The sequence below is a fragment of the Mauremys reevesii genome, linkage group 6, assembly GCF_016161935.1.
Source record: "Mauremys reevesii isolate NIE-2019 linkage group 6, ASM1616193v1, whole genome shotgun sequence".
Classification (NCBI taxonomy): Eukaryota; Metazoa; Chordata; order Testudines; family Geoemydidae; genus Mauremys; species Mauremys reevesii.
The window spans coordinates 111,080,137-111,100,965 of NC_052628.1; the positions used below are offsets into that span (position 1 = coordinate 111,080,137).

The 20,829-nt window shown below is 43.4% G+C and overlaps 1 long non-coding RNA gene across 5 annotated transcripts in view; it reads right to left on the reverse strand.

Annotated features, from left to right (window-relative positions):
- Nucleotides 1–20,829, reverse strand: part of LOC120407467 — a 112,638-nt gene that overhangs the window by 33,598 nt on the left and 58,211 nt on the right. For 3 of the 5 annotated variants that reach the window (XR_005599993.1, XR_005599994.1, XR_005599996.1), the window contains exon 4: nt 19,872–20,058. The exons of 1 other annotated variant lie outside the window; for it this stretch is intronic. This is a non-coding gene — a long non-coding RNA (uncharacterized LOC120407467). Of the gene's footprint in view, nt 1–5,024; nt 5,351–19,871; nt 20,059–20,829 lie in introns of those variants that run through there. One more of the 5 variants, XR_005599992.1, reaches the window with a different exon arrangement.

Sequence of the window (20,829 nt, forward strand, 5' to 3'; positions counted from 1 at the left end):
TTATGATCTCCTGCAGTCAGAACTGTTCAATAAGACTTAGTTTATATTTGCATGCATGTCTTAAATTGTAGGTATGAAACTCATTCTTGTGGTTAGCTAAAGTAAAATAGATCAAGAGAATGAATAGTTATGTTTGGAATAATATTGAACTGAAGTAATAGGTAAATTATATTCCAAAAGTTACAACTCCCTTACAAGATATAGCCTACATACTTGATTTTAGAAAATTTTAAAGACAGTTTTTCTTTAAAATGTAATGAACTGATGCCAAATGCGCTCTGGGACCTATTTTATTTTTTTCTATTGGTTCTGCCTTTTAACTGACTTTGCATATTCATGAGACCTGTTCTTAAGTTTGGCAACATGTGCTTAGTATTTTGAGGGAAGGAAAAAAAAGGGGCAATGTGATTTCAGTGCTGCTTTTTGTCCAATTCTCATTTTTTATTAAGTCTAACTTATATTTTCCCCTAATGATCTGTGCTTCTATTTGGCGTATGGGTTTCACGTCTGAAACTAAGAAAAAAAAATCCACAGAGACTTTATTCATATCCTTGAGTACAATGAGTTTTAATTCACATCTTAACTACTTCGGGCCAGATCCTCACATCTGCTCTGGCCATGTATGAGAACTGAAGAGGTGTAATGGTGTTCTAGAAACGTGGTTGCAGCTAGGGGAGGATTCCCTAGCACAGACACTGTGAAAGGCAGCCATTGGGCTGCCCCCTAATGACCCACTCATAAGCCCTGGCATAGAGGACATGTCAGGGCAGGCCTTGGAGCAGGAGGGGCAGGTCTACGGTGGGCCACAGTATGCAGTGCTGCAGCCTATATGGAGGCCGGAGAGGCTGCCATAATGTAGCAAGGTGCCCACGACAGTTTAAGTTGCACTAGGGTCCTTGCCAGTCACTGGAACAGCCCATAATCTCAGAGGTGCAGCACAGAATCACAGCCTCTAAATCTGTCACAGACCTTAAATTGAGAACAGTCTTTTTGGAAAAGAAAGAAAGAAAGAAAGAAAGAGCTCAGCTCCTATTCCTCGGTGTCTGTTTACAGGATGCAAAATATTTCATACCCAGGAATGTCTAGAGCTGATGTACAATATGGCAATAAAAATATAAACTGGCTGGTATCTTCCTTCCTATCAGCCCTTTTAAGGGACAATAAAAAAGCCTTCATGGCATTAGAATGGAACTCAAGGTATTGTGGAAAGTTGAGCGAATCACAGATTCAGTCAGGAAACTCTCTGTCATTCATACTGAAATCTCAGAGACAGATTTCAAACCAAAATGTTTCTCAAGACTATACCTACCATCAATAGTGAACAACTTGGGCTCTCCCCAAGATTGTGTTGCGGCTGATTATCAAGAGAAGAAGCAGAACCGGAGGGAGCGGAGAAGACAAGAAAACAATGAATGGTGCAGTGTGCCAGCTACCAGGGAAAGAATAGGCAGAAAGAGGCTAGGAATGATACAACACCTGCAAGTTCATTTTATAAAGAGTAAAAGAGAGGGGCTAAGACTTATCCTTTGAGAACAGAGGACTGATTCACAAAGGCATATGAGCAAATACTGCACAAATCGCTCAGGACACAGTTTATACCCCAAATGAGATGCATATTAGTGTCAAAGAGTTGAAAGAAAATGTTTACTACTCACAGAGAAATTAAAAATCCCAAGACAAAAGGTACTTTAGGACAAAACTCTCATTCTGGATCTGCAGACTAGATTTGACTACAACACCTCCTGCCCCGCTGCTCATTGGCCATGTATATAGGGACTGCAGAATACTGGTAAAAATTCCATTATGCATATCCTAGAGAGAATTTTACTTTAAATTTGTGACTATGTAGTATTTTTAATGGGTATCCAAATGGGCATCTAGCCAGAAGTGGGAACACAAGTTAGTGATCACATGGGTTCTCTACCTGGGAGTTGTACCTCCATCCTTCCTTCCTTTATGACACGATGAGAGGAGGGTCCAGAAACTATTGCAGCGTGGGATCCTGAAACTTTTTTCTGTTGTAACATGGCATCATGGTATGGGAAAGGTTGAGAGCCATTGAGCCTACAATGAACCCAAAGGAGACAATACCTCCCAGCAAACATTAGAGGCTTTGTGGGATTTTATTACTTTAAAGTGTCTCTTTAAAAATGTTTGACATTAAGTTCCCTGGCAGAACAAAAAATACTGCCTGAGTGAAAAACAACAACATAGCTATGCTTTGGAGGTGATTAAATGTTAGTGTTACAAATTAAGATGAATAAATGAAATACAATGGTATATTAAAATACATATATTCTAGTCAAACACTTTAATGCATTTTAAATTTGGGGTGCAAGTCAATTCCATGAAATTATTGTTTAAAAAAAACCATAAAACAAAGTAAGTGAAAAAAAAACCTATTAACAATTGGCAGCTTTGGAAACTTCCAAGCATAAATAACTATAGTATCTAATTACTTAGTCTGTTTTTTTTTTTTTTTTTTTTTAACAAAGTACCAAAATCATAATCAGTATCAAAATCATTAGTTGGACATTCCAGCAACTACTGTGTTGAGTCTTTTGAAAGCTAAATTGCTGCAGGTAAAATGAGGAAATATAGGATTTGGATTCAGGTAGTACAAGGACATTCCACATGAATCAAAAGGCGGGGGGGGGGGAATATACTTTTCAAAGCAACTCCATTTAAAGTTTCTATTTTTTTTACTTTAAAAAATTCTAATAATTAATCAAGTGTAAAGTACATACATTTCTACCTGCTGATCAATGAGACCTAATCCACTTACTGCGTGCAAAAAGCATGCAGCATGCAAGCTGCTTATTTACATTTCAGCAAGGGAATGAAGAGGAGACCCTCAGGGGTAACAGAGTGGTGCCTTGTGAATGACTGATTTATTTGGCTCAGACCAACATGTACAGAGATTATTGTGCATGTTTACGTGCATTTGTGGGAAAGCACATAGAGTAAGGACAGGGCCTGAAAGTGCACAACAATGCACAGAAATGCAATGAGATTTTAAAAAGGTCTATTGAGTATTTCAGAAGTTGGCATGTTATAAAGCTTTTGCTAACCTAAGAAAAATGATAAATGCTAAACACACCAGGATTTCACTAGGGATGAGTCAACTGGTTTGGATAAAGAATGAGAACCTGAACCCTGACCTAAAGTTTCTAATGAACTCAAAATATATTTTAGCATTGAAAAATATTCACCTTTTAACTTTTCCAGTGCACTTCCTAATTTCATGAGGCCTCCAAAGCAGAAACCCATCCTGTGAGTACCTAGGAGCTCCACACATCACAAACCTGCACTTCATGGCTACACAGAATGTTGCAATGACAATAGAGAGAATGCAGAAGCTCCAGGTAAAAATAAAAATAAAAAATCACATACCCTACCATTTGAACAAAGGGAGAGTCTTCAAGTATTAACAGGAGTATCATAAGTAGCATATTATACAAGAGGTAATTGTCCTACTCTACTCAGTGCTGGTGAGACCTTAGGTGGCATAGAGAGTCCAGTTCTGGGTGCCACACTTTAGGAAAGATGTTGACAAACTGGAGAGTCAAGAGGAGACCTATAAAAATGATGAAAGGTTTGGGAAACCTCACCTATGGGGAAAGGTTAAAAAAAAAAAAAGAAAAGAAAAGAGGGGCATGTTCAGTCTTGGGAAAAGAAGACTGAGGGAGGACCAAATAACAGTCTTCCAGTATGTTAAGGGCCATTACAAAGAGAATTGTGATCAGTTTTTCTCCATGTCCACTGTAGTAGTGGACTTAATCTGCAGCAAGGGAGATTTTTTTTTCCTAACAGCTATCCTAAAACAACTTTCAAACTATAGGAGTAGTTAAGTTATGTAACAGGCATCCAAGGGAGACTGCGAAATCTCCATCATTGGAGGTTTATAAGAACAGATCGACAAACACCTGTCAATGATGGTCTATTTTACTTGGTCCTGCCTCAGCAAAGAAGAGGCTGCACTTGATGACCTGTTGAGGTGTCTACCAGCCCTACATTTCTGTGATTAGCATTTAGCAGCTTATGACATGCAGTTCCAGCTCCATCCAGTAGAAGGCAGTGGTGAATATTCACATTAGCCAGTTCATTATTATTATTTGTGTTACACTAAAACAGAAGTCACAACCAAAATCAGGTCCCCTTTGTGCTTGGCGCTGTACCAACACGTAAGATTTAGTCCCTGTGCTGAAGAGTTTATATTCTATAACTGACAAGACAAAGAGTGAGAAGGAAAATAGAGGCACAGAGGAGTGAAGTAGAATGCTGATGGACACTCAAAGCCAGGAACAGATCCCAGATCTCCTGACTCCCCACCCTGTGCCCTATCCACTGGAAAAATATTGCTCCTCAATAATAATCTTTAAAATTCATTTCGTTACACCCTGAGAAAATCTGTTCTTACACTATTTCCCAGCTGCAGACAATCTGCGGGCACTGGAAATCTCATATGAAATCCTGTCTCATTCCGTCTATAAAGTACTGAACACATTTTGGGGCACTGTAGCAAGGTCAGCACCAGCTTCTCGCAAGCACCACTTTTCTTTGGCCAATGTGCCTGCAATCACAGTCTTCTCACGGGGCAGTGCCCACCTCTCTCAGGCAGCCCCTTTCAGCTGGGTGGTGTGAGCCTCCTTTTGTTTTTTTGGTCTTACATTGAGGTGGCACCCGCCTCTCGCAAACACCCCCAGCTGATGGTTCTTTCAGCAGGTCTTCAACATCTTGGCCGTCCAGCTGAGCCACACACACTGTCCTCTCTTCCGGGATATACAGTCCAAGTTCTTATCACAGCCCTGGTATGAGGCCATAGCTCTAAGTCTTCTCCCAGCAGCACTGCCTTCTTCAACCACCCAGCTGGGACCCATCTCTGTACCCACAACTGGTGGTGTTTCAGCAGGCCTCCCTGGGTTCAGTCTTCAACCAGACCAGTAGGGCCCATCTTGGAACCCTCGCTGGCCTGGCCAGGGTCTGTGCTCATTCCCCCTGGGCTTCAGCCTACCCACACTGACCTGTTGCTTGTCCTGCAGATCTTCCTGCCAGCCAGGCACCCGGTCTTCAGCAGCCTTCCCTGGGCTTCAGTCCTGCCTACAGTGAGTGCTCTGCAGGGAGCTGTCCATGGAACTGCTGCTCTTCCAGTCACCAAGTCTTCAGTCCTCAAGCTCCACACAGAAACTAACTGCTCTGCTCTACTCTGCTGCTTGTCTTATAAAGGGCCTTTCTGCTCCCTGATTGGTCTCTCCAACAGACTATCTGATTGGCTGCTCTTCTGCAGCAACTCTAGGCTGCTGGAGGACTTCTAACTGCTCTTATTGTGGGGCGGGGTGAAGCAGGACCATGAGACCTCCAGCAGGGGGCCTCGGACCTAGTCCACCCTGCCGTAAGCACTATATAGACTAGAATTTTCCAAAGACTTCAGCTCCCATTTAGGCACCTAAATAACAGCTAACTTTTCAGAAGAACTCAGCAGTTCCCACTGTGACAGTTAGGGTCAGATTTTTAAAAAACAAACAAACAAAACAAACAAAAAACAAGACCCACACCTAATGAATGGATCTCTGAGGCCCTTGTGGGTGCTGAGAGCTTTAGAAAATTTGACCCCATGTAAACAGCCACGACCACAGACTAGGTAAAGTACAGACAGTGACAATGTGAGGTTCCTAACACTACCTCATCTCATTTGCTTCAATGAGAATCTAGAGTGACTTCAGTGAGAGATGAGAGAGATTAGTTCTCTCTCTGTAACCATCCAAGTACTGGACTTCTGTGTGGAGACTACCAATAAGGTTGTTACTTGACATAGTTTTGTGATATGGATATTCATACACTAGGAACTGGGCTGAAACTATCAGTACATTTCATATTGATCCCAGAACATCTAGCATGTGAGATATTTAATCATTTCTGTCCCCAGGCTGGGAAGGAACCAATCCCAATCCCCTAAACCATGCAGTCTCCCTACAGTGATTGCTATGATGTTTGTAAACCACAGTAACAAGGAATGAGTGGAAGGCAAGAACAGGGACTAGAAAGGGTGAGAAGGAATGAAAAAAAAGATAGTTGGCCAAGTACATTGGAAGAAGTTTATTTAAAATTATAGACTACATTGTATTAACTGCAGGAAATCATCATTTTCTTTTTGAGGGAAAGCGCATCTTTATCCTTCCTTCCCTGTCATCGACACATAATAGATCTTTCTTCTCATAATCCTGCCTATGAATAAAACATGTCTACTGCCTGACAGCTTTGAGGGGAGGTACTGGGCATTGTATATACACTAGGAATATTGGACCTTTGCCTATTTTATGCCCATCCATCCCTGAGCTTTACAATACCATGTATCATCAATTCATTCCTTGTCTGTCACTTCTAGCTTCTCCAAGATATAGGTGGAAGACCTTCTTGTATAGTTACATTGCAGACCTACACTGGCAAAGATAGCAATATCAAAGAAATCTTCTCTAAATCCCATATGACTACTTTACCAAAAAAAAGCCCACCATATACATTGCAGAGTATTATTCCTGTACTCACTGATACCGCAGAAGCTGAAGATAGACTAACCTACTTTTGGCACAGCTATATCACATCATTGCATGGATCAGTGTAGATTATTTTTCCCCCATGAGTATGTAATATTTGATGCATTTACCAGGAGGGTTTATTAAAATTCACAAAATTAGAGAAAGTAGCTCAGATTCTACCTGTGCTTGAAACTAGATGTATTAGCTTTGGTGGAGAGTTATGCAAAAGCTCTCTGCATCCTGCATTATACAGTTCAAAAGGAGCTGTCTGTGAATCATCTCTTTCATGTTCACTTGGAGGTTTGAATTTTACTAAATGAACATCCCATCTCCCCTTTTTCAGCACAATGGGACCCACCATCTCTTCACAAAGCCCCAGCATGTCTCAACTCTCCTCTATGGGTCTTCGGGGTGGGAGCTGGGGAGCAGCTGTGACTCTGTCTAGGTCTCCAAATTACATTTTCAGAGTAGCTTATAGGTGACATGGTTACTTTTCAGATCACAAACACAGATATCAACTTCTTTTTCCATGGCAATAGCAAAAACCATGTTGCTGACTGCAGATGCCTTGCTATAAAGTATGACTCATGAAGCACAACAACAATCTGCAACTTCTCCTATAGACTGGTGCAATCTAGGAGTTGGGACAGGAAGGAATATGCTATCCGCTACCTCTGCTCTCCCACACCTAGTGGAAACTGCAGTAGAATCCATTAGCTTCCTTCAGCTGATCTCTGAAGATTTCTATTTCACTCTTGGGGGCCCTGATTCAACTAGGGTAGTTACACAAGAACCTTAAAACACAAGATTAGACCCACTGAAGTCAAACTAACTATTCACATGTCTAACATGAGATTTGTGTCCCTGTGGGTGCTCCACTCCAGGTGAATGTGAAGCAGTACCCACTATGGTTGGTGGGATTTTGGAGTTGCGTGAGGGCTAATGGTAGACAATACCATATGGCCGACTATGGTATCTGCCACGGTATCCCATGTGATAGCATAATGTTTGGCAAATGTGTTGTCAGATGTCCACCTGGCCGCCTTGCATAGGTTGTAATAGGTACATTGTGGAGGAAGGCAATGGATGTTGACATTGCTCTAGTAGAATGAGTTCTAACACTCTGGTGGTTGAACATTCTGGGTCTGATAACAGGATCTGATGCAGTCCGAGATCCACTTGGAGAGTCTTTGCTTAGAGATAGCCTCACCCTTTGATCTCTCGGTAATAGAAACAAATAGCCTAGGAGATTTACAAAATGGTTTAGTTCTGTCAAGATAGAATGCAAGAGCCCGTTGGATGTCGAGGGTATGCAACGCCGCTTCCTGTGGAGTCATGTGGGGCTTGGGATGGAATACAGGTAGGTGTATTGTCTAGTTAAGGTAGATACCACCTTGGGGAGGAATTTGGGGTGGGATCACATAACAACCTTGTCTTTAGAGAAAATAATGTAGGGAGGGTAGGACATCAGGGCGCTTATTTCACAAACCCTTCTAGTTGACATTATGGCAACCAAGAAATCCACTTTCATGGACATGTGGAGAAGGGAGGAGGTAGCCAGGGGCTCGAAAGGAGGTTTCACAAGAGCACAGAGGACTAGTTTGAGACTCCAGGAGGCTACTGGTGAATGAATATCAGGGTAGAGATTTTGCAGGCCCGTCACGAAGCGTTTCATGGTGGGGTGGGCGAAAAGTTAATAGCCGTCCAGAGTGTCATGGAAGGTGGTAAGGGCCGTGCGGTGTACTCTGATAGAACTGAGTGAAAGCTTGTCCTGTTTTAGTTTGAAAAGACAGTTTAAGATTTCAGGGAGGGTTGCAGTCTGGGGTGTCAGTCATCTGTGGAAGCAACAGTTGGAGAAGCATTTCCATTTTTTCAGGTAAGTCTTAGGAGTGGAGTCCCTTCCACTGTGCAGGAGGACATATTGGACCTGTTCCAAGCAGGCTAATTCGTCGGATTGAAACCATGAAGGAACTACACCATCAGATGGAGTTTCCAGACCTGTAGATGGAGAAGCCACCACAGTTCTGGGAGAGGAGATCTGGTCTGTCTGGAAGAGTCCTTGGAGACAGATGGACATGTGTAGCAGCTAAGGATAGCATGGTTGTCTGGGCCAAGCTGGGGCAATAAGTATGACCGGGGCCTTGTCCTCTGTGATCTTGTATAGAACCCTCTGTATCAGTGGAATCAGTGGAAAAGCGTACATAAGGGAGTTGTTCCAAAGAATGAGGAACACATCCCCTAGAGATGCATGCCCATTCCCACTCTGGAGCAAAATAGATGGCATTTGCAGTTTTGAGGAGTGGCAAACAGGTCTATTGGGAGAAGAGCTGTCGGAGTATCATGGCTGTAATTCCTATTAGTGTTCCTCAGAGAAGTGTCTGCTGAGTGTGTCAGGATTGGCTCAACTCCAACTACAAACCCAGCAGACACAGTTTCTGCATAACACTGACTCCGCCACTGAATGTATTGGCCTCCCTACATTGGTGGACAAAACCAGAGAACCTGTGCAAGGGTGTTCCCTTCCATCCACACTCCCCAGTAGTGACACCCAGGCAGGTAGGAAGAATTGATTTCTATGTACCAATTCCATAGTCGGATGGCTTCTGTGCCTAGGGAGTGAGATTGTGCTCCTCCCTGCTTGTTGATGTAAAACATACATGCTATATTGTCCGTCAGAACTCAGATGGACTTGTTCTTTATGGTGGGAAGAATTTGAAAGCAAGCATACTTGATGGCTCTGAGTTCTAGAAGATTGATTTGCAGACGCGTCTCTGAGAGGGACCAACAGCCCTGTACCTTTAGGTCACGTAGGTGCACTGCCCAACCTATCAGGGAAGCATCTGTGGTGAGCATGAGTACTGGAGAGTGTGGATGGAAGGGAACACCCTTGCACAGGTTCTCTGGTTTTGTCCACCAATGTAGGGAGGCCAATACATTCAGTGGCGGAGTCAGTGTTATGCAGAAACTGTGTCTGCTGGGTTTGTAGTTGGAGTTGAGCCAATCCTGAAGGCATCTCATGTGCAGCCTGGTGTATTTGACTATGAAGGTGGTGGCTGCCATGTGACCAAGGTCCGTTCCTATATTCTGGGGTGAACAGAGATCATGTGTATGAAATGTGTAATAGTGAGGAATCTGTTGTGTGGAAGTGAGGCTCTGGTTTGAATCAAGTCCTGGTGAGCTCCTAAGAACTCTACGTGCTGTGCAGGTATCAGGGTGGATTTTTGGAAATTTATTTGCAAGCCTAGAGTGTGGAAGAGGGAGATCGTAAAGTTTGTTGCTTTTAACATCTCGTCGTAGGAGCTGGCTTTGATAAGGCAGTCATCTAAGAGGGGAAAAGTATCATCCTGTGTTTGTGGATGTAGGCTACAACTACCGCTAGGGTCTTGGAGAATACTCGTGGTGCTGTGGAGAGACCAAATGAAAGTACCGTCTATTGAAAGTAGTCATGTCCAAGTGTGAATCACAGGAAGCGTCTATGTGCTGGATGAATGGATATAAGGAAATAGGCATCTTGTAGGTCAAGGGCTGTGAACCAGTCCCCTTGTTCCAGTGTGGATATTATTATGCCCAATGTGACCATCTTGAATTTTTGTACACGTACAAACTTGTTCAGTCAGTGTAGGTCTAATATAGGTCTCCATCCCCTGCCTTTCTTTTGGGTCAGAAAGTAGTGGGAGTAGAACTCTTTTCCCCAATGTTGCATCAGTACATGTTCCACTGCACCTAGGTGGAGATGAGCCACCTCCATGTGGAGAAGGTGCTCATGAGAGGGGACCCTGATGAGGGATGGGGAAGGGAAAAGGGTGGGCGGGGAAGATAAGAAAGGGATGGAGTAACCTGACTAAACTATTGCCAGGACCCAGGGGTCCTGTGTGATGTGTTGCCAGACATGTTGGAAAGCCTAGAGACAGTAGCCAAATGGGCAAATAGGCAGTGGAGTCAAGGGATGGTTGTGCAGACCCCCGACCAGCACTTCAAAATTGTTGTTTGTTACCTGTTGGGTGGGAAGTAGTTGGTTGCACCTGGTTCTGCCTGTGCCTAGAAGGTCTGTTGCGGTTTCTCCCAGTGTCATACAGTCTGGACTGGGGTCGGTGATATTGTTGTGCGCGAGGCCTCTGATAAGGTTGATACTGTTGTCTCCTAGGGATGGATGGGTAATATGCCCAATGTGCGTAAAGTAGCTCTAGAGTCCTTCATAGTGTGAAGGACTTCATCGGGGTTTTTTTTTGGAAAAGAGTTTCATCTTTGTCCACTTTGGTCTGCAAATCCTTGGGGATACCAGATGCAGACAGCCAGGAAGACCGGCCCAGTGGCAGTGGTGTGCACTGCTGTATCTGCCATGTCCATGGATGCCTGTAGTGCCATCCTAGACACCAATTGACCTTCGATGAGGACTGACTTGAAGTCCGCTCTCCTGTCCTCTGGTATATGGGAGGCAAAATCAAAGAGCTTGTTGTAGTTGTCATAGTCATAGCTTGCAAAGAGGGTGGAATAGTTTGCAATTCTAAATTGTAGAGTAGAAGAGGTATAAACCTTGCGGCCCAGGAGGTTCAAGGCTTTTGAGGTCCTTGTCCTGCAGAGTGGGCCGGTAGTGTGGCTGCTTTGTTCTGTGTGTCACTGCATCCACCACAAGAGAATTGGGTTGTGGGTGGGAAATTAAGAAACCGATATCCTTCGTGGGCACTTAGTATTTACATTCAGCTTTCTTGCATGTTGGTAGGATGGAGGCTGCCAGAGTGTATCACCTGGTTCTAGGAGGGCTTCATTTATGGGTAGTGCAATCCTTGAGGGTGCAGAGGGCTGGAGGATTTTGAGGAGTCTGTTGTGTCTCCTGGACTTCCTCCAAAGGGATGTCCTGGCTGAGTGCCACTCTTGAAAAGTTCTTGGAATTGCTTAAAGTCACCCATGTTTTGTGGAGGTGGAGGCATGAGGGCATCCTCTGCAGCTGATGGTGAGGCAGAAGCTGGTAAATCTGGGAAGGGTTCATAGCCCACCTCTTCAAGAGGGGGTTCAGGAGCTCTAGATGTTGATGGAGCTGGGGATATAGGCATAGGACGACCTTGCAGTCTGGTAGAAGGGGCGCAAGGATGAGTGATGGCAGGAGCTGACCATGGATACCACTGAAGCCAGGGCACCGGGTAGGAAAAAGTTAGGTCCCAGCCACTGGGGGACAAAATAGGGAAACTGAGGCCGATTCTTATGATGCGCCATGTCTTGGAGTGTGTATGGCTCTGGTGGAGGGGGAGATTCAGGCGGGGAGAACTCTGCCTGCTGCTGTGTGTTGTTCTCACTATCTGTGAAAGTAGCCAGGTCAGGTGGTGAGAGCTGCTGTTCAAACAGTGAGTGCTCCGTGTCCAGGAGCAGAATGAGGTTCAGGGGCCACAGAGATATCCTGCTGATGCAGGAATTGTTGCTGCTCCCTAGGCTGCTGTGCTGCGGAGTGTGAAGTGTGATCCGCAGCCCGGAGTGATTTTTGTTTCACTTTTGTAGGAGTTGCGAAGCATTTGTAAGAGCCCCGTAGGGCATCTGAATCTGCTCTGGGGGTGGCAGGCAGGCTTGGTGCTGACATTCTTGTTGGCATCAGGGTAGAATGCATTGCTGGCACCGGGTCCATTGTCAGTGCCGGCAGGACCAGTGCCAAGGATAGCTTCCTGCTGCAGGAAGTCGGGTCCCTGCATTTGCGCCCCACGTGAGTTGCTGCTGAGGTGCTGGGGCGATTAGAGTTAACTGCTCTCAGCACCAAAGGCAAACACCTTTCAGGAGATCCTTTTATCTTTTTGAGTGTCTCTGAGAGGAGACATTAGGGCTTCCTACCTCTTCCCGTCAGAGGGTGAAGCTGCGCTCCCAGTCGGCTCTGACTTGGCAGGGGAGCATGAGGGAGAGGGTTTACTGCCCTTCTCCATAGGCGGCTGTAGAGCCTTTTTAGCCCCAAGTCTGTCACGGTGAGCTCTAGTTTTTAAGTTGATACAGTGGAGACACTTCCCAGGGATGTGTGTCTCACCAAGGCGTTCAACGCAGAGTGAGTGCCCGTCAGACTGCGGCATAGACTCCTTGCAGAAGCCACATTTCTTAAAGCCTGGTGGCCCTGGCATAATGAAAGTATGAGCGGCCACAGAATTCTCAACGAGAGACTAACTTGAGGACATATTTTTTTTTGTTGTTGAAACTAAGAACTATGCTAAAGGAAAGGGTGAACTGGGAAATGGCTAGCTAACTTTCTATTTTTCTCTACTTATTTTCTACAGTAACCAGGGAAGAGATGAGTCTCGTCTTCAGCCGACGATAGTTGAGAAGGAACTGAGGGGAGTACAGGATGCGCATGCTCAGGCAGATCTTAACCCTGCTGTGAGACGGCGGCTGGGCACGTGCATCCTGACCAGGCACCGCTACCGAAGATCTCCGATCAACGGCACTGGGACACACCGTCACCTGGAGTGGAGCACCCACAGGGACAGCATTCGAAGAAGAACCAAGATTGTTCTAAAAATCACATGTCATGAAAAGTAGGAAAAAAAAAAAAAAAGGAAAAACAGGAAGGAAGTCACTGTGTGTGTTGGGGAGGGGGAGTTAAGTTTGTTTGAATGCTTTACTTTTTGGCTTTAAAAATGTGTGTTTTTTTTTTTTTTTTTTTTTTTAATTAAAATATAAATATAAAAGCTTTTTTTTTTTTTTTTGCCTTTTTGTGATACTCACTTTAATTTTCCCATATTTTTTTCAAGTCACTAATATGTACATTCCTAATTAACTCCAGTTTAACAAAGTTTTTTGTAAAGGATTATTTTTGTATTTGTTTTATGATCTCTTTTTCCACTGTGGTCTTTATAATGCAAGTGTTGTTGCTTTCACCTTTTCAGTATTCTGCTGTGTATTTGGTTGACTACTCTGCCCTCCCCTACATGCTCAAACAGGAACACAGGAGAAAGATCTTTACCCACTCATCTGAAGGTCACCATGGTGTTGTGTTAAAAGCCCTAGAGAGTGGCAGGGAATGTGTGGAATATGACAAGATTCCTTTAGGAGGTTGAAATGCTAACTAGTATAATTTTCAAAATGTATTAGGCACGTAAAGTTGATAACAGTGTCCCACACTTTCATAAAAAAGGCATGTTGCTTCTTGTTAGAGCAGGAGAATAGGAACCAGTAGTCATAGGTGCTATTTCTGATTCCACAACTGACTTGGTACGTGACATCAGACAATCACTCAACCTTGCTGTTCCTCAGTTTCCCCACCTGTAAAAACTGGCATAATCTTTATCTACTGTTGAAAAGTTTAATTCATTAATATTAATTCCACATAGTACATAGGTATTTTTTCCTCTTCACAAAAGATCTTTGTGGACACCCTCAACACAGAGCTCTGAATTCTTTGCTTATCTCTGAATTAGATACCAAGTACTCATTAGGAGGTGCTTCTTAACTTACAGTATGGAAGGGATCATCATTTTGATTTTAATCTTCTCTAGTGCCTATGTTTAAAAATGACTTAATCTAAAAAAATTTCCTACCTTTATAAAGTACAATTTAAAAAGTAAGTCAATTTCCCACTAAGTAGCATTTAAAATTTGGAATGCATCTTTCCAGGCTACAAGCCAAGTACATTTGAATTCTATGGAATCAACAACAGAGGATCAAAAACATCATGTATATATTCATTTCTCCTTAGATACAATGGTACTAAGCCAGCTATAATACTTCATTAGTCATATTTTACTACTTCCCTGTCTGTACCGGTTTTCAAAACGAGACAAGTGCTAGTATATCATTAAATCAGTGTATGGCTTCTCAGGTGACTCTGAGCTGCAGAGGAATTATTCATAGCATTTCTCTCTCCTGTGTCTACAACTTTCCCATGTTAGGGCAGTACACTAGTACATTCTCTTTTGGCTTGGGGTACCAATCTTTACACTAAGGCCACGTCTACACTACCCGCTGGATCGGTGGGTAGTAATCGATCTATCGGGGATCAATTTATTGTGTCTCATCTAGATGTGATAAATCCATCCCCAAATTGACACCCCTACTCCACCTTGGCAGGAGGAGTAAGCGGAGTTGATGGAGGAGCCGTGACGGTCAACTTGTCGCCGTGAAGATGGCCAGGTAAGTCGAACTAAGATACTTTGACTTCAGCTATGCAAATAGCGTAGCTGAAGTTGCGTATCTTAGATCGATCCCCCTCCCTAGTGTAGACTAGCTCTTAGACTTGTGTCCTGGGGTGCATCCCTCTGACATCCCTGCACAGGCTACATGGACCTTGAGTCCAGTCATGTAGGGTTAAGGGGGTAGACTGCTCTTGGGCAATGAAGCAGGGGGGAGTTAGAAGGCTCTACTCCCTCAACCCATACACTGTCCAGTGCACCTGAGCTGGTGCAATTGGTGTCATAATTTGCTGCTAGGGAATTGTGCCTCAGAGTGGTGTCTGAGGCACAATGACATCTGAGTCTATTCCTGACACTGTTGCAGCTCATACTTGCCCATTGTTCACAGCTGGGTCTAAACTCGGTGTGGCACTAATTGTCTAACCTCTTTCTTAAAAGCATACTGGGGTTCTGTGACAAACGACCCTTTCCAAATTATCCTTAGCAAAGGTCCTGCCACTACAAAACATTTCAAGAATTGTTTAGTAGTTGCGAGTGTAAATAGCTTTCCAAAAAGTGATGTCATCAAATATTTCTAAAAATAAACAAAATACATCATATATTTTTCTCATTTGACTGAGAATGTTATGCCTATTTTAGTATCAGTTCTGGGAATCTATCCAGGCTCACAGATCTCTCTCTCTCTTTTTACATTGCTATGTTGGTGACTTCTGTTCACTTCACAGTAACTTTCCTTACTTAACCTTGTCTTTTATTTTCCTGTTTGTGCCAGTCATGAAGGATGGACCCTTTCAACCGGTTGATATGTACCCATGTGGTCATAAGCTGTGCCTAGCACCTCCTTGAAGCAGATGTAGGTGAAACAGGCCTCACAGGTGCCTGGGGTTTGAGCTGATTGTGCCCAGAAGAGCTTTTTAATCCCTTCCTGGCTGGGTTGGGAACGTGTCCCATCACACAATATCTTTGCACTGCCCTTAGCAAACAATGACTGAAATTCCTTAAAAATTGCTTTAAATTCTTACCTCCCAGTTTCTGTCAATGCAGGAGCATTCTTCAGGAAATTTTCTACCTATGTTTCAAAGTCAACAGAAGGACCCAGGAAATGAAATTTCGATGCTCTCTTCCAACCATCTGTAAAAACTTTATATTGCACCAATCTGGGATATTTGATCCTTTGTTAGTGTACTTTCAGACAGTAAAAACTCTTTGCCCTCTACTTTAAACAAGAAACTCTGTGACATTAGATAAAAGATATGTTTGTAAGAACACAAGGAGAATTAACTCTCTATATATTCACTCTGTCAAAACATTCACTGTGTGCTTTTTCCACAATGCAAGCAGATGGAACAAAATAATGCTAGATTAACGTTTGTAAGAACCTAAATTCAGATTGCTCTCCTTTGGCAATCAGTCTTGTAACTGGAACCCTACTGCAGAAGATGTTCCAGTCCCACTATTTCTTGACTACAGGTCTGAACTTCTGCAGTACAATTTGCCTTCTTTGGCAAAACACAGTTTTAGAAGGAATGTTAGACTGAGCTGGCTAATGTGATCTAAAACCACACATTAAAATCCTAAGCCACAGAGAACCTAGAATCCCATTTTTAGTTAATTCATGTTAATTGGTAAACATTTAACTGAGGTTGAAACAGCAGCACAAACTCTAGTCTAGAAATACCCATAGGTCTTCTCTTGACTAGGAAAAAGGTCGAGCCTAGACAGGGCTTCAGTAATGTGAGAAAGTGAAAATAAATGAAACTTAACCACTTTTTCTAGTCAAGACAAGAAAGCTGGGACAAGACAAGAAAGTATAATCAGAAGCTGGGTCTATCCAGAGACATCTTCCCTATAGAGCATGTGAAGATCATGCAGGAAGCCGATCCCAATATATTAAGTGCCCTTTAAAAACCCATAGAGTTTACCTCAAGCAGCTATCACATAATATAAAACATTTTGTCTATCCACACTAGGCTTGTAAAACAGGTTAGTTAAAACATGTTCTAACGCTGAAAAAAAAAAAAGCAAAAACAAAACACACATACACTTTTTATCTTAAAATAGATAAGGCCATAATCACCCAAGGTTCAGGGTCTGATAGAGAGATAAGGGACCTCTTGGTGGTAGTTACAGTAAAGGACTTCCTTCCTTTGTCTATTATATATACACACAGACATAAAGTGCCAGTAGATGGTGCTCAAGAACATGTGGCTTAGTTCCCAAGTTTTGTAGGACCAGTAAAATGGCTTCCTCTTAGCTGCTCTTTATATCACCTCAACTGTAATTGCCCCCATGTGATGCCCTGGAGAGGCGGTACAAAGTGCAGAGTGTCACCTCAAGGACCAGTTGAACTGATGCAACTATGATGGCTGTGCTCCCTACCTACATTAATACTAAATTGGTTGAAATCCAGCCAATAAGGGCAGGGACACCGACAAGATTTACTCAGAGCTAACACAACTGTATGAAAGATTAGGAGCACTTTTGTTCACGGATGCATTGTGTTTCAAAAGTGTTCCAGGCACTTAAACCAGTTCTTGAAAAACCCACAAAAAAATTAATGTAAATGGCCTTGTAGATGTTTTTGCCTTTAAATTAAACAAAAAACACATTGGAAAACAGAGGGAATACAGTGTTACTGCAGTCCAAGGGCACCACTGTAAACCTAGATACAGACATTTTATGTGTATTTTATATACCAAGTGTATAAGTGTCAGGGGCGGCTCCAGTCCCCCGCATGCCAAGCTGGGAGGGCGGCAGGTGGCTCCGGTGGACTTCCCGCAGGCATCCCTGCAGAGGGTCCGCTGGTCCTGTGGCTCCGGTAGAGCATCTGCAGGCACGCCTGCAGGAGGTCCATCGGAGCTGCAGGACCAGCGACCGGCAGTGCGCCCCGTGCGGCGTGCTGCCATGCTTGGCTAGAGCCGCCCCTGATAAGTGTATTAACTCTGATAGCCAATAAAAAACGTATTTTCCACTGCAGCTGCCACACCATGCCTAGTATTTTCTTAAAGAAACATACTCTGCTATTCATTTCCAGGCAATACTGTCTTTAGCTGTCAAAGCTCAGTAATTTAATAAATTATTGGTTCCACTCTCCCATTGACCCAGATGTTTGCTCCTTTATCTTTCTATACAGGTACAACTAATTGGAAAGAGTAACAAAACTCCACCAAGTAGCATAGTCAAGGTAACAATGAAACTTCTGTTCAGAATGGATTTTATGCTTTGAAGCAGCATTCCTATGCACTCGGTAATGCTTGTTGTAGAAATAATACATAAATGAAAGCCAAATATAGACAAAGTAAACTTGACCATATTTGAATATTTGCATTAACTATCACCTATTCCACATTAGAAAAGAAAAAAAAATAAAAAGAGGTGGGGAATTACAGTAACTCCTCACTTAAAGTCATCCTGGTTAACGTTGTTACGTTGCTGATCAACTAGGGAACATGCTCGTTTAAAGTTGTGCAATGCTCCCTTCTGTCATTTGGCAGCTGCCTGCTTTGTCCACTGCTTGCAGGAAGAGCAGCCCGTTGCAGCTAGCTGGTGGGGGCTTGGAACAAGGGTGGATCGGCAGCCCCCCCTATCAGCTTCCCGCTCCCCTGAGTTCCCTGTGCTGCAGCCGCCCAGCAGGCTAGCAATTGCCGGCAGTTCAGCTGTCCCTCCCCCCACTACCATGTGCTGCTCCTTCCCTCTGCCTTGGAGCTGCTCCCAGAGACTCCTGCTTGCTGTGCAGGGGGAAGGGGAGGCCTAATGTCAGGGTGTCCTCCCCGCCCCCCCCCCAACTCCTGCACCCTGCTTACCCCTTCTCCATACAGAGCAGGGAGGGGACACGGACAGAGAAAGACAGAGAGCTTGGAGCAGCAGCTGCTGTCTCAACTTCCTGATCCACTTAAAAAGACAATGAACTTAAGAGTGGGTCAGCTTACTTAAAGGGGCAATGTGCATCTCTCTCTCTCTCCCACACACAAGGTGTATGTCTGTCTCTGTCTGCTATGCTGTCTCCCCTCCCTCGTGTTCGTGGTGCCTTATGTGAGAGGCTACATTAACAACAATGTGTTAACCCTTGAGGGCTCAGCTGAGTGCTAGTTCATCATTTAGCATCAAGGCATTCCCTGGGAAATACGCCTCCCTCTTCCACTCTCTAACTTCACCACCTCAACCAAGCTTCACAATCATCATAGCTGTGAACAGTATTAAATTGTTTGTTTAAAACATATACTGTGTGTATATCTATATAATATATAGTTTTTTGTCTGGTGAAAAAAATTTCCCTTGAACCTAAACCCCCTCCCCGCCCATTTACATTAATTTTTATTGGGAAACTGGATTTGCTTAACATTGTTTTGCTTAAAGTCTCATTTTTCAGGAACATAACTACAACGTTAAGTGAGGAGTTACTGTATTTTGGATCAAACAGGTGTTTTGATAGTTGGGTTTAGACTGCCAGAACTTCAAGATCCATTTTCATTTACTCTGACATCACAGCTCAATAAGAGATGAACAAGCACAGTCAAATCTTGGCATCATCCCAACACTGGTTGATATGGTAACCAGATAGAGAGATAACAGAGTGTGATGTGGCTGTTATCTCTGCACTGTATTATTACTGCTATAGCATTGTGATTATTATGATTAGAAGCATTTATAAGGGAGTATTTCTTGACATGCGGGTCATGAACCAAAAAATGGGCTGTGAGATGTTGCCTGCTGGATTACACCCTATGAATATGGAAACAGACAAATGAAATGGGTGCTAGGATCCAGCAGGAGTAAGGGAAAAGAAGGAATGGAAGAGCTTGTGCCCTTCCTACTTCTGTTGCTCCCTTCCCACACTACTTTTGTTCTTGCTACAGGACTGCTGCGGTACTCTACCTGCACATTAATTTCTCTATTAATGAGAAAGGCACCATTTCAGGTTGCCGTGATTTTGACAGCCACTAGATCATTAATGATCTGTTGCATTCCAATAGCACCTGTGGGTCCATTTGTGCTAGACACTGTTCATACACAGTGAGAGAGTCTCCAGTTCAAGGAGCTTACATTCTAAATGCACAAGACAAAATCAGGGAGAAAGGAAGTTCTATTATGTCCATTTCACAGATGGGGCACTAAGGCACTGAGAGATTAAGTGACTTGCCCATAGGTATGCAGGAAGTCTGACAGAGCAGAGAACTGAACCAGAATATCCTAAATCCAGTCCTGTGCTTTAACCACAATCCCACCTCTCTTCTCTTACCTTGCAGCAGCACTTTGTGGTAGCAGAGCATAATGCAGGTGGTGAGAGGAAAAAAAAAATCACAATGGTACATATGTAGGTGGCTTTTTTTTTTTTTTGCCTGAACAGATCCTTGGGCGCAGAATTCTGATGACAGACCAAGTGAGCCATCAGTCTGAGCTCAGTGATGATAATGCCGAATACGGGCCTGAAGAGAACAAAGCAAACCTCAGAACAATTCAAAGGAATTTCACAGATCAAATCTTGTTCCAAGGAAAATCTCTTAAAAATACATTAAAGCCAGTTTCCCTTCCTAACCTGAATTGTTTATATCTTACAGTATGCAAGAAATAATAAGCGTCAAGTGTACATGTCTTCTTGCCTGTACAGATCTCAGAGGGTTAGACACATTAGTAATTCTTTCTAACCACTTCATGCTCAGCCTAGATAGTTGTTCTTCCTCTTCCTTTCCCTCTCCCCTCTTTTCTCCAGGGAGTGATGAACCAAACTTTTCACACATCTATATAAATGCCAGGGCTCACGTAGCATCTTTTTCTAGCCGATAGAGTTTCTCTCAGCTGTTCTCTAGCTGTACAGAGTGAGCATAATGAATTATCCAGTCTGCTGGAAAGCCTATGATTAACAGCTTAAAATGTTTCCGATGATTTGATTAAATCATATACTCCAGATTTTTAGACCTTTCCCCAAATTAGTCAATCACAAAAATATTTATAGTTCTAAAAGAGCTATGTATGGTATAAAAACAAACCAACCCATTTGAAGAGATGGCCCCTGATTCAGTCCTATACTTCCTGATGTGCTGGCACTACATTGGCCACCCTGCTCCCTGCCAGCTGCTTCTCTCTCAGCAGCCAGCTACATCCCTTTGCCAAGATGAGCATAGCTCGATAAACAGAAAACAGGTAGCAGAGCAGTGGTATGCTAAGCAGATGAGAGACGAGCAGCCTATACCTGAAGA